At 33.1% G+C, this 15,041-nt stretch overlaps 1 protein-coding gene and 2 non-coding genes across 3 annotated transcripts in view; all 3 read right to left on the bottom strand.

Moving 5' to 3' along the window:
* Window positions 1-15,041, bottom strand: part of Pclo (piccolo presynaptic cytomatrix protein) — a 423,596-nt gene that overhangs the window by 28,570 nt on the left and 379,985 nt on the right. The window lies entirely within an intron of this gene.
* Window positions 12,696-12,764, bottom strand: LOC124992027 (small nucleolar RNA U2-30). Its single transcript, XR_007110035.1, has one exon. It is a non-coding gene; the product is annotated as a small nucleolar RNA U2-30 (small nucleolar RNA).
* On the bottom strand, window positions 12,935-13,014 carry LOC124992028 (small nucleolar RNA U2-19). Its single transcript, XR_007110036.1, has one exon. It is a non-coding gene; the product is annotated as a small nucleolar RNA U2-19 (small nucleolar RNA).

Raw genomic sequence — 15,041 nt, 5'->3', positions numbered from 1 at the left:
ATAGAAGAGGAGGGAACCCTCCCAAACTCATTCTACGAAGCCAATATCACCCTGATACCTAAACCAGACAGAGACACATCGAGGAAAGAAAATTTCAGACCAATATCCTTAATGAACATCGATGCAAAAATTCTCAACAAAATTTTAGCAAATCGCATACAAAAATGTATTAAAAAGATAGTGCACCATGATCAAGTGGGTTTCATCCCAGGGATGCAAGGTTGGTTCAACATCAGGAAATCAATAAATGTAATTCACCATATCAACAGACTTAAAGTCAAGAATCACATGATTATTTCAATAGATGCAGAAAAAGCATTTGATAAAATACAGCACCCCTTCATGCTCAAAACACTAGAAAAAATAGGGATAGTGGGAACGTTCCTTAACATTGTAAAGGCCATCTATGCTAAGCCCATGGCTAATATTATTCTTAATGGTGAAAAACTGAAAGCATTCCCCCTAAAATCTGGAACAAGGCAGGGATGCCCTCTCTCACCACTCCTATTCAATATCGTCCTTGAAACTCTAGCCAGAGCAATTAGACAGACCAAAGAAATTAAAGGGATACGAATTGGAAAAGAAGAACTCAAACTATCCCTATTTGCTGATGATATGATTATATACTTAGAGGAACCAGGAAATTCCACCAGAAAACTCTTAGAACTCATAAGTGAATTCAGTAAAGTAGCAGGATACAAGATCAATGCTCATAAATCCAATGCATTTTTATACATAAGTGATGAATCTTCAGAAAGAGAAGTTAGGAAAACTACTCCATTCACAATAGCCTCGAAAAAAATAAAATACTTGGGAATCAATCTCACAAAAGAGGTGAAAGACCTCTACAATGAGAACTACAGAACACTAAAGAAAGAAATTAAGGAACACCTTAGAAGATGGAAAGATCTCCCATGTTCCTGGATAGGCAGAATTAATATTGTCAAAATGGCCATACTACCAAAAGTGCTATACAGATTCAATGCAATTCCAATTAAAATCCCAATGATGTCCCTTACAGAAGTAGAACAAGCAATCATGAAATTCATCTGGAAGAATAAGAAACCCAGAATTGCTAAAGCAATCCTTCGCAGGAAAAATGAAGCAGGGGGTATTGCAATACCTGAACTTCAACTGTACTACAAAGCAATAGTAACAAAAACGGCATGGTATTGGTACTAAAATAGACAGGTAGATCAATGGTACAGAATAGAGGACACGGACACAAACCCAAACAAATATAATTTCCTCATACTAGACAAAGGGGCCAAAAATATGCAATGGAGAAAAGATAGCCTCTTCAACAAATGGTGCTGGGAAAATTGGAAATCTATATGCAACAAAATGAAACTAAACCCATATCTCTCACCGTGCACAAAACTAAACTCAAAATGGATTAAGGACCTCAGAATCAGACCAGAGACCCTGCATCTTATAGAAGAAAAAGTAGGTCCAGATCTTCAACATGTTGGCTTAGGACCAGACTTTCTCAACAGGACTCCCATAGCACAAGAAATAAAAGCAAGAATCAACAACTGGGATAGATTCAAACTAAAAAGCTTTCTCTCAGCAAAGGAAACTATCTGCAATGTGAAGAAAGAGCCTACAGAGTGGGAGAAAATCTTTGCCGATCATACTTCAGATAGAGCACTAATCTCCAGAATCTATAAAGAACTCAAAAAACTCAACACCAAGACTACAAATAATCCAATCGACAAATGGTCTAAGGAAATGAACAGACACTTCACAGAAGAAGACCTACAAACAATCAACAAACATATGGAAAAATGTTCAACATCTCTAGTAATAAAAGAAATGCAAATCAAAACCACCCTAAGATTCCATCTCACCCCAATCAGAATGGCGATTATCAAGAACACAAGCAACAACAGGTGTTGGCGAGGATGTGGGGAAAAAGGTACACTCATACATTGCTGGTGGGGTTGCAAATTAGTGCAACCACTCTGGAAGGCAGTATGGAGATTCCTTAAAAAACTTGGAATGGAACTACCATTTGACCCAGCTGTCCCACTCCTTGGCCTATACCCAAAGGACTTAAAATCAGCATACTACAGAGATACAGCCACATCAATGTTCATTGCTGCTCAATTCACCATAGCCAGATTGTGGAACCAACCTAGATGCCCTTCAGTTGATGAATGGATAAAGAAACTGTGGCATATATATACAATGGAATATTACTCAGCCATAAAGAATGATAAAATTATGGCATTTGCAAGCAAATGGACGAAATTGGAGAATATCATGCTAAGTGAGATAAGCCAATCTCAAAAAACCAAAGGAAGAATGATCTCGCTGATAAGTGGATGATGATACATAATGGGGCGTGGGAGGGGTTAGTTTTAGGGTTAGAGTGAGGGTTAGGGAGGGGGGCAAGAATGGGGGAAGGAAGGACTGTATAGAGGGAAAAGAGGGATGGGAGGGGTGGGGGGAAGGGGAAAAAAAAATTACAGAATGAATCAACCAACATCACCCTATGTAAACGTATGATTACACAAATGGTATGCCTTTACTCTATGTACAAACAGAGAAAGAACATGTATCCCATTTGTTCACAATAAAAAAAAAAAAAAAAAAAAAAAAAAAAGAGACAGAGGACAAAAATACAAGGATATTGAATGTTTAAATAAGTTGCAGAAGGTAAATGTGTGTGATGAATTGACTATGATTTGATCATTAAAAGGGTTTTCTAAGGTCAAAATTTAATACACTGATATAAAATTAGAATCTTTTTATATTTAAAACAATAGGTTTTCTGCTCTTAGTAACATTTGCAAATAATAGGCTTAAGGAACAAAGATTTTGTGTTTTATAAGATAATCTCTTGTAATTACTTAAACAGTACCAGAGTAAAGATTTATTAGTCTATCTGCTTCAAAGCATTTTAATGACCATACTGTAATTCTCATTAAATGAACAACTATTATTTTGGCTTACTGAAGTATGTTTAATACTCTAAATATCTGAGACTATATATGTGTATATATATATGTACATGTATATATACTTCAGGGCTAAATATGCTATATATATGGGTTTTATCTAAATAATATGCAAAAGTATGTTAAAATTAAAGGTATATACTTCTAATATATGCAAAAAACTGGTAAATGCTATATTTATGCATTTTATCTGGACCTTAAAACATGCAAAATATTGAATTAAACTTTTAAAATTTTTATCATTTTTTTAGTATCATTCATACACACACACAAACACATACACACACACACAAAACACCTGCCCCAGGCTTTCGCTTGTTTGCTTTGACTAAATAAATGTCTTATTATTGTATAATTGAGATGTACTTATATATCAGGTAATAAGTCTATTTCTGATAATTAGCACTCTTTCCTATACTTATAAGAGGATGGAAGTTACTCTTTGAGTTGTATCAATATACACTATATTTATAGCTACCAAATTATGGATTCTAAATTTTAATCCAAAAGCTAAGTTAATATATAAAGGACTTCTATGTTTCTGTGATGTTAATTATTACTGTTTTTTTATGTTTTGTGTTAAATATATACACACAATGTGTGTGTGGGGGTGTGTGTGTCCCTCAAATATACAAATCTTCTAAAAAGCAAATGCTTAAAAGAAAAAAAAAACAACATTAACAAGTTGGTCTCCAAACTCAAATTTTTAGAAATAATAGTATGTTCATATTTTTGTGTTTCTATTATGATCATCATTTTTAAGCACATATAACTAAATATGCCCAAAGACATGGTATTCAAACCATGCTGCTGTGATGATCAAAACATTGGACACTGATAACCTAAAAGTCACGATCATTATGATAATAATCTTTAAAGAGTGGGATTTAAAAGGGGATTTATTTATGTCATCTAATATTTCAAAACTACTGTACAAACTTGATTGGTTTTGTTTCTAATATTTTTGTTTTATATTTTCCTTAGAAAACTTCATAACTGTTTCCTTATTAACATTTTATAGAAGTACAACTTAGAATAATCTAAAGAGTATTTTAAGATGATAGTCACCACCTGTAAGACAGGCTACAATACTGATCCCTATTCATTAACAAGAACTGGTGGAACTGACCTTCTTAGTGTTCAACATCTGAGAATTAGAGAAAATTCAAGAAATGAAAGGGCTGAAAAAAAAGTAATCAATATTTTGGCTCTTATCCCCCAAGGTCAACTAGAACCCAGGGAATGACAGAAATTCTTTAAAGGGCCTGCAACTCTGGTGAGTCAACCAACCTTCCCATGAGGAGATCGCTAAGACCCCAGAGGAGGCACCAGTGGTGTATATTCTGCAAAAGGGAGAACCACTGGAGAGGGGAATGTCCCCAGTGATTCTAAAAGAAGGCATGTGTTTAGCAGGACACTGATTCATCCTGGCAATGGCTTGACTGATAGAGGAGAAAGACTAAAGAAGTCTTTAGGTTCCTTACAAAGTCTCTAGAAGCAATACCTAAGGATCCTTGACTGACCTTAATGAAAACTTTAGAAAAAGATGTTTGCCCAACATAGGTTTATGCACTTGGTCTTGGACACCCAGCAAGGAAGTATGAGCAAAGGGAATTATACTGTTATGGGAGTAATGAAAGAGTCATACTCATGGATCACTCCCCCTCAAGACACAATTTATTTCACTAGATATCTTCTGACTTTGGTTCTGTCATATATTCTACTTCATAATTTATACTAATTCTTCTATTTTTGGGCTTATAGTATTGATTAAGATATGGCCATGGCTCCTAAAACTTGTCTTCAACTTACGTTATAAAATTAAAATTGTCCTTTTTGAGGTTTCAGAGGTGCAGGACCATATGCCACCATCGGAAGGGAAAAATTTCTACTCATATGAGGCACTGGAGAGTCTATAAATCCTGCTTTTAAAAAACTGTTTATGAGCCAGGTGCAGTGGTGTACATCTATAATCCAGCAGCTCAGGAGGCTGAGACAAGAGATTTCGAGTTCAAAGTCAGCTTCAGCAAAAACAAGGTGTTAAGCTACTCTGTGAGACTCTGTCTCTAAATAAAATACAAAATAGAGCTGGGGATGTGGCTCAGTGATCAAGTGCCCCTGAGTTCAATCCCCAGTATCCAAAAATAAATTTTAAAAATATTTTTTAAATGTAAAAAAAAACTATTTATAAGGCAGGTGAGGTGGCATATACCCATAATCTCAGCAGCTCAGGAGGCTGAGGCAATAGGATCACAAGTTCAAAGCCATCCTCAGCAATTTATTGAAGTCACCTAAGCAATTTAGAAAGACCCTATCTCAAAATACAAAATAAAAAGGGTTGGGGATGTGGTTCAATCTTTAAGCACCCTTTGATTCAATTTGAAACAAAAACAAAAACAAAAACAAAAACAAGACTGTTTATGCTGTTACCCTATGTAGTATATATCAGATATCTTGCTTATTACCATTCTTGTGGGACTTTGACTTTTGGCTATGAGAATTACTCTACTTCATAAGGAACCAGTGCTTTGATGAGGAATCTACTTTCTCTTAGCAATCCTAATCCTTTTACTCCCCACCTTCTTATATATGCTCCCTGGAGCAACTGTATAGCAATGCACCCTCCAAGAGTAATAATATTAAAAATTACTTGCCTGCCTTCATATGGCTGTCACTGCTGTCTGTTGGAGGCAATATATAAATTATGGGTTTGTTTGAGCCATTAAGACAGGAAAGCTGCTCTTCTGGTGAAATTCCCCAGTTCACGAAAGCCCAGATCATGCTGGTGCCCTGTCTTATCTTAGCTCATATCCTTAGGATCAAACGGCCTCACAGAGATGAGCGTAACCTGCCAAGCACCAAGCAACCTGTTTACCCAAGATCCCCTGCTACACTGAAACCTTATACCTACCCATTCCCTTTGATCTGTACCACTATAAATAAAGCATGCCCAGGCTTTATCTTTGTTAGAAGTCAGACCCCTGCGGTCAGCTCAACTGGTAACACCCCTACTTTGAAAATACAGAATTTTTGCCTTTTTGTCTTTATTTCTTGATATATTACTTCCATAGCTTTTATTTTACAGCCAGTCTGTACCTCCCATGGGTACCCACTCCCTTGTCATCTATGTGCTATCAGGACTTGCTATGCTCCTATTTCTATTATTTGTCCCTTTCATTCTTAATCTTATGACAAAATTTGTATCTTCTAGATTACAACACTTCTGTCCAAAAGATGGCAATGCAAGAATTCTAACCTATGCCCACAACTGAGACCAATGTCTGTCTGTCTCCTTTATATCAGTCAGGATAAAACTTCCAATACCTGGCTATGTGGGGTCATTGTCCCTTGTCAGCATTAAGTAGTCAGAAGATGGATCTTCACCCTCACTGACTCTGAAGACTAAGCTATCAGTCTCCAGGAGGGTGGTAAGGTAGGACCCAAAAAGTAAAGAATAGGTAGAAAAGTGATATAATAGAAGGAGAAGAAAACAGAATTTCAATTTAGAAGTTTTACGTACATTTCCAAGTCTGTCATTCCAAAGCCAATCTTTCTCCCAGGCTATCTACCTATATGCTGTTAATTAGCCCCCTGATAAATAGAAAAAGCAAAAAGGAATACAATATGTTGAGGAACCTAAAATTTAGGGGATTTTCCAGTACTATTTACTGATTGGATAATGAAGATCAATCTGCCTAAAGTTCTAAATTGACCAGACCACCAGCAACCATTTTGATTTAGTGGGACAGATGCCATTCTTGCATACCTTTTCATACCCACCCATCACCAAGTCTTCCTTTAAAAAAAAAAAGAGTTAAGAACCTCCAAAGCAAGTAAGTCTCTTAATCTCTAGATGACCCACATTCTCCCTTGAATGCATCCAAAATGCATCTCTTCCTGAGAATGCCTTCATTCTCTTTTGAATATGTATCTACTTTCCTAAATAAACCTCTGTCTGTGCCTCTGACTAGTATGTGTTGAAATTCTTTTCTTTCATATATGCTAAGAACACTGCTGGTGCTGAGTCCAACTCCCCTTTATTTCCAGGAACTCCTCAGACCTTTCCTTGGGGACAGATTTTCTCCCATAAAACTGGAAATTTTTGGTTAGAACTAATCAAAGTTCTGTCTTAAAAAAAAGGTAAGCAATATGGGAGACAGAGCAATAGAAACAATCAGTGAGCAACACTAACGAATAGCACAGTCTTCATTGCCTCTCACTTTGCAGTGGACTTGGATATTGCAACTTCTCTGTTATTTCATGTCAATTTAAATATGTATTTTGAGTTCTTGAAACATATCCAACTGCTAATTCAATTGGAACTTCACTAGATTTAAATTTTCTTATCCCACTAGGGAGCATGGAATCACTGCATTTATTCAGATCTCTTTATGTCTTTTGATGGAATTTCAGAATTGTTTGTTTTTCTGAAGGTTTCTTTGTTATTTCACACATTAAGTTCAGGACACTTTAAAAATCGTTGTAAAGTTATTTTAAAAAGAGGTTTTATGAGGGAAGATGGTGGGGGGAAGAGAAGAATGAAGGAACTTTGGATGGAAAATGGGATGGGAGGGGGTGGGGGACAGAAAGATAGTAGAATGAAACAGTATTACCCTATGTATATGTATGATTACACGAATGGTGTGAATCTACATTGTGTACAACCATAGAAATGAAAAGTTGTGCCCCATTTGTGTACAGTGAATCAAAATGCAGTCTGTAAAAATAAAAAAGATTTTAATAAAAAATAGTGGTTTTAATTTCATGGCAAATTGACAGGAAGGTACAAAGATTTCCCTTATGCCCCTACTCCCACACAGGCACAGCCTCCCCAATGCCAATACTTCCACCAGTGTGGCTTGTCTGTAACAATTGACAAACCCTACATGGACACACCATGATACATCATTACCACCCAAAGACCACTACTTACATTACGGGTCATTCTCAGTGTTGTACATTTCATGGGTTTGGACAAACAAAATGATAAACATCTACCATTATAGTGTCATACAAAGTATTTCACAGCTCCCAAAATCCTCTGTGCTCTGCCTATTTAGTGCTCTTTCCCCTTAGCCCCTAGCAAACACTGATAACTTTACTATCTCCAGTTTTTCCTTTTTTTAAAATGTTATATATTTGGAATCATTATAATCATCCAGTATTGTAATATGTATAGCCTTCTCAAATTGACTTCCTTTAATTTATAGTATGAATTTAAATTTCTTCCATATCTTTATGACTTGATTGCTCATTTCCTTTTAGCACTGAATAATATCTCATTGCCTTTGTACCATACTACTTTTTATTCATTCATATATTGAAGGACATCATGGTTGCTTTCAAGATCTGTCAATTATAAATAAAGCTGCTATAAGCATTCACTGAGGGTTTTTGTGTGGACATAAATTTTCAACTTCTTTCGGTAAATACCAAGAAGCATGATAACTGAATCATATGATAAAAGAATGTTTAATTTTGTAAGAAATTACCAAACTGTCTTCCAAAGTGGCTATACCAGTTTGCATTCCCATTGTCAGTGAATGACAACTCCTGCTGTTCTGAATCTTTGCCAAAGTTTGGTGTTGTCAGTATTAGAGATTTAGGTCATTCTAATACGTGCACGGGATTACCTCTTTGCTTTAATTTGCATTTTTTGATGAGATATAATGTGGAGCATCTTTTCACATTCTTATTTGCCTCTGTGCAAGGTATATGTGGAGGCCTTTGTCTCAGATTTTAATTGAGTTGTTTGGAGAGTTTTTTAAGTTTGGACTACAGTCCTTTATCAGATAGGTCTTCTGCAAATATTTATTCACAGTCTGTGGCTTATCATTTCAATCTCTTGACAGTATCTTTCACAGGGCAGAAATTTTTAATTTTAAAGAGATCTAGTATATTGTCTTTCATAGATTGTGCCTTTGGTGTTATATCTAAAAAGTCATTGCCAAAGCCAAGATTTTCTCTGGTTATCTTTTAGGAGTTTTTTTAGTTTTGCATTTTATACTTAGGTCTGTGATTCATTTTGAGTTACTTTTTGTGAAGAACAAGATCTGCATCTAGGTTCATTTTTTTTGCCTGTGGACAGCCACTTGTTCCAGTATCATTTGTTGAAAAGATGAAATGCATTTTAGTTTTCATACTATAAATATTATTTTTGATGCTATTGCTATGTGTATTTAGGGTCACTTATTGGTAATTTAGAGAAATTTTTATTAATTATAATACTTATCTGTTGATTTTTCAGTTTTTCAGTATAGATGCTCACATTGCAAATAATTTGTTATACTTTTTCCTTCCAATCTTTATACATCTTACTTTATTTTCTTTTCTTATACTTAATGAAGGCTGATATGTTACATATCAGTGTTGGTAGTAAGCATATTTATTCAGCTAAGGGCAGGAACAAAAATCTCTCCAATAAGTAAAAGGACTTAAATAGTAGAATCTTTACAAAATTTAGAAATGGCCCTATATTTTTCTAGTTTTCTAGAAGTACTCATAAAAAATTGGTGTTTAATGTTTCATTTATTGCAACATTAATGAATATATAAAATTGTCAATTTCTTGTGGATATAGTTTTTCAATCCTTTACTAATATAAGCAAAGCTTAATTGAACATTTTATATGTAACATTAAAATGCAAGTATTTATGTGGGATATATTCAAATATTTAGGATATATTAGAATCATTGGTTTAAAGAACATATACACATTTTTATCTTTGTCTTTGATAAATTATTCTCCAAAATATTTATACTAATATTTCATGTAATATTGATCTATTAGTAACATTTAATTCCATTTGCCACATTTCTATGAACACTAGTGTTTTCTTAATGATTTTTAGAAAAACTTTATGAATGCATACACATACACACACTGTGTCTTGATCCATTTTCCTCTACATGCATTGTAAATCTCTGCATTCAGACTTCATATTGCTTTATTTTGCTTCTGGTGCCATTTGTTGAACAAAAGTTTTGTGAAAATTGTAATGTAGTCAAATGTTTTAGTCTTTTATGTTATTATTTTGGCTTTAAATTTTAAAAATCTATTATTATTCATTCAATAAGTACATGTTGTCAATTTCCTTTTTAAAACTTCAGAGCATTATGTTGTATTTTAGATGCTTAAAACTTCCACAATTGTTTAATCCTTGCTTTTTTTTACAATGTGAGGTGGTAGTAATTATTTTTTAAGTAGCAACCAATGTTCTTTATCTGAGAAGAAAATTCTTCATAAATAAAGTTTCTATATATATATAAGAATATTTTCTGGGCTTCCAGTTCTGTTTCTTTGTTTGGTTAGATTATAACTGTTCTATACCATAGTGTTTTCTATACTATAACCTTATAATTAATCTTGATAACTGTGAGGAATTGTATTTTATCATTTTTCTTCAAAGGCTATTTTATCCCTTTAATCTTTAGGGTCAGCTGTCAAAAGTCAATAATGAATTTTTAATTAAATTTTTGCTATATTCACATATTAACTTGGGAATAATTATAATCATTATTATATTATATTATATTATATCATATTATTATATTATATTATATTATATAATTATATTATATTATATTATATTATTATATATTATATTATATTATATCATTCTGATATTCATTTTATGGCATGCTCTATATGTCTGTTCATGTCTTCTTTTGAAAATGTCAACATTATTTTATAATTTTCTCATAAATGTGTTTTGTGTGGTTTTTGGTTACATTTATATATTAGAATCTTAGACTTTTGCAGCTATGATTTAAAATGCTTTATTATTTTTTTAAACATGCTTGAAAGTGGTCATGACAGGCAATACAAGAAGGCTATTTTTTCTTGCCTTGATTTTTAATTTTACCTGACTTTGATATCATTTCACCAGCTTTATTTTTAATAGCAATTGCATGGTATGTATATTTTCATCACCATTTTGTGATATTTAACTTTAGGTATATTTTATGTGAATAATATGCATCTAGGTGTCCATATATATATATATATATGTATATGTATATATATACATATATATATAAATATATATATATATTTCTTTTACTGTTTTGATTAAATCTGCCTCTTTCTACTTATTTATTTGCAGTGCTGGGGATAGAGCCCAAGGTCTCATGTGTGCTAGGCAACACTCTGATCACTAACTTATAGGTCAGCATTAAATTTGTCCTTTTCTAAATGATTTAAATACATCAATATGGCTTAGAGGTGACTTGGTATTAATCTTACTTTGTTTAATGTCTTTTTAATTTTACTTTTTCTTACTCTTTCCCTTCTTCATTTTTAAGGAACACTTTAAACTTTCATTGACATAAAATTTCACTTAGAATGATGAAATAAAATAAATTTAAAAATGTAACAAGAAATCCCAGGTAGATATGTTTGTCATCTTAGTGATGATTTTAGGAACTTGAGTTCTTTTAAAATTTCTACTCCATCATCTTTTTGATTTCTTTTCATCCTTTTTGCCTCAGGGTTGCAAGATGCATGGTACATATTCAGGCATCACTTCTGCCTTCCAGACATCATAATACAGGTCAGGGGAAAAAAGAGTTTAAGTCATAAGTTTCTTGCAAAGAGTAAATGAGCTAGTCTAGTACCAAGCATATTTTAAGCCCTTTATAGGGGTTAATCATTAGCAATGATTCCTTTCTATAATAAAAATTACTCCTTACCTTTCTGTTCTTGTAAACCCAAGGGTTTCTGACTCAAATTTATTTGGACTTTTACTGCATCCCTGCATGCCACATTGATAACTCCAGAGGGTACAGATTACTAACTAGTTTATGTGAACAGTGCTTCCTGGAATGGGCTGTGCAAATTCTACTTGTTCAAACCTGAGTAGTAGTAAATGAGACATTCAAGATTATCCCTGATCTTGATAAATACAAAACACGATTGCTATGAAAGTTGAAATTACTAAGTATAGAATTTAGTAACCTATCTTAAAAGACAAAATATAGGATGCTTCATTCATGAACTTACTGATATATCTCTCCATCTCCTCTGAAATCCTGCTACCATTCTTCCCAACAGACATCAGTTAAAAAGTCACCCTAATCTAATACCACTCTTTAATTAGACAGAGCTATCATCTGTTCCAGTGCTTGAACAGCAAATTAAAAATCTCTCATTTTATACTCAATTTACATAGTAATATTATAAATAAGTAGCTACTAATAATACCATTCTTTTAAGCCCACATATGTCAGACATTTTCCTCAAATGGTATAGACAATATCTGATATAAAAGTACTTGGAATTATTATCTCCCAAATTAGCAGATCAGATTTTCATTAGTTTAATTTTAAAGAAGCAAAATCATAGGAAATGGATGAATCATAACATTCAGACTGGCTGAAGGATGTTGAGAGTATATTATTTGGCACTGTAAGTACTGAAATACAAATTTTAACTCGGTGTAAAACAATACTTGAAAACAGACTCAACTAGGACTTTACCACTATTGGATCAAAATGAGCAAGCTTTCTGAGAATGAAAGTAGGGTATATTATTTTTAAATAATCAATATACCAATAAATATTGGAAAATAAAAATCAGTACTTTTGAAAAGAAATGTAGGCAACTGCATAGTGACTTTAAATATTAAAATTTATATAAATTAATTTTTAAAAATTCTCCATTTCAGGTAAGATGAAGATCATGCTCTTTTTATATATTGGAAAAGAAGATCATGCATTTTTTTATTGTCACTTATGAGCTCAGGTCAAGTGTAGAAATCTTCATAGTTAAAAAGATCAGTAATAGACTTTTTCATCATTACTCAGAAATGATTAGCCTTAGACACACCACACACACACAAACTCTTTCTCTCTCCCCGCCAACCCTGAATCTCGCTCATCCATTAGCATGTCTTTAGTTATTCACTATTTTATGAATACACACACACACCAGACACAAGCCCAAATTACTTGAAATTACTTAATAGTTTTGCTTCTCAGAACACAACAGATCATGCATCAGATTGACTGGAAGGTTTTCTGATGCTCAGATTTGGCTATTTTCATCATTGATCTACTGTAATAAGAGCAGATCTCAGACAACAAGATCAAGCATTTTTATATGTTGAATTAAATATATTTCTTATGATTTATAATTTTGTATTTATATGAAGGAACTCCCATTTCTATAATGACATGTAATGGCACTTCCTCCTAGAAAGAAAAAAAAAAAAAACTTTTGTATATTAATGCTCTGTTACAGCATGCAAACTACTGATAATTTATTATTATTTTTATTTATTTTGATTAACCACCAGGATTAGCTACATCAATTTTAAAAGACTGATTTTACAGTGCATCTAAGTTTGTAAATCTATTATAGTAATATTTGCTTAGCTTCAAAAAGCTGAAAGAGTAGAACGCTGAATTTCTGGAAAAAACCTGAAAACATCTCTTTATTGATGTTTTGTACCTCTTTACATGCCAAATATGTTGTTTGTTTAGTATCATTTTATATTTTATTCTTGCTTGCAGCTTATGTAAGCTTTGTTTCTGCCTTAGCAGAAATGAGGACTTCAATGATAAAAGCTAAGAAATCCTTCTAAATATCCCTGTAACCCTCTATCTCCCATCTGAGAGAGCTTTTAGCTCAGTCTGGCAAAAGAAGTCAAAGTTAAAAAGATTACTACAATTTGGTGCAAAGATAGAGGTAATGAGGGTAACAGAAGAAAACATCCTTAAAATAGCCAGGTGGAGGTGGACTGGATGGATAGCTGCTAGAAAGAGGTAAGCTGAGGGTTGAATCTCAAGGAGAGATATTTTCCAGGCCAGATTCATCATATTAAGCAAAAAGAACATCCTGAGCTAAGGAGAGTAGAGAGGAAGTGTAGAGCTTATATGGAAAACTATAAACAATGTAAATATAAACAGGGTGCAAAACAGGAGAAAGGACACGTCAGAAGACAACCCAGAGAAGTAGAAAGTGGAACTTGTTGTAGTAATCTAGCTAGGTTTATGTGGTTGATGGGGGTCCATAGAAATGTTTTATGCTACAGATGGACAAAGTCAGATTAGACAATAGGTCTAAGTGTGAAAAAATGCTTCGAATATAGGTTAAGGAAACAATTATGATTTTGTCATTTCTCTTGGTGAGATGTGATGAAAACCTAAACTTGGGCAACAGTGGAATGAAAAAGAAGAGATTTAAGAATATTAAAGAGGTAAAATCTGCAAGGATTTACCAATTACCCAGCTGTGGAACTGAGATAGTGACTAGAATAATAGTTCGACAAACCTGAGATAAGAAATATAGAGATAAGTTTTGTTGTTGTTGTTGTTACTGGGGATCAAAACCAGGGACTTCCACTTGCCAAGTAAGACCTCTACCACTAAATCCCACACTTAAAATGAAACAGAAGAGGTTGGGATTGTGGCTCAGTGGTAGAGCACTGCATAGCATGTGAGAGGCACTGGGTTCGAGTCTAAACACCACATATAAATAAAATAAATAAAATAAAAGGTCCATTGACATCTTTAAAAAATTTTAAAAAATAAAGCAGGAGTTTACAGCTTAAGAGTTATAGTCTTTACCTCTATCCTCTAGTAAAACAAATCCAAACTAAAGTCTTATATATTTTTCTATGCAATAAATCTGCATATTTAAAGTTTTAAAATTTTCATAAGTTATGTTTAAACCTGCAGAGAATAAATAAATAATAATTAAATTAATTAATTAATTAATAAAACAATTGCATTTCTTCAAGTAACAAAATTGTGTCATTCTATAAAATGCCTTTATACTGTCATGTCTGCCATTATTATAATTTAACCTAGACTGAATTCTAGTTAATATTCTGGCAGGAAGAAAATCTAGTTACTCATTATTTAGGAAAGATAAAACTTTTAAAAGCAGGTTTCCAAGTAACTCAATAATTCTGTTCCATATTGTTCTATCCTTTTAATCTATGTATAACATGATTATTTTCAGGAATTTTTTAAAGAATATTTTACTTAAATGTGGAAATTATTAAGAAAATATCTAGGAACAAGAACGTGATTAATCAAATTTAGCTATATGAAAGTTTGAAAGATTAAGTGTAGT

This window comes from Sciurus carolinensis, chromosome 8, assembly GCF_902686445.1.
Source record: "Sciurus carolinensis chromosome 8, mSciCar1.2, whole genome shotgun sequence".
Lineage (NCBI taxonomy): Eukaryota > Metazoa > Chordata > Mammalia > Rodentia > Sciuridae > Sciurus > Sciurus carolinensis.
The sequence above is the reverse complement of the archived record's forward strand: the minus strand, read 5'-3'. Positions and strand labels throughout refer to the sequence as shown.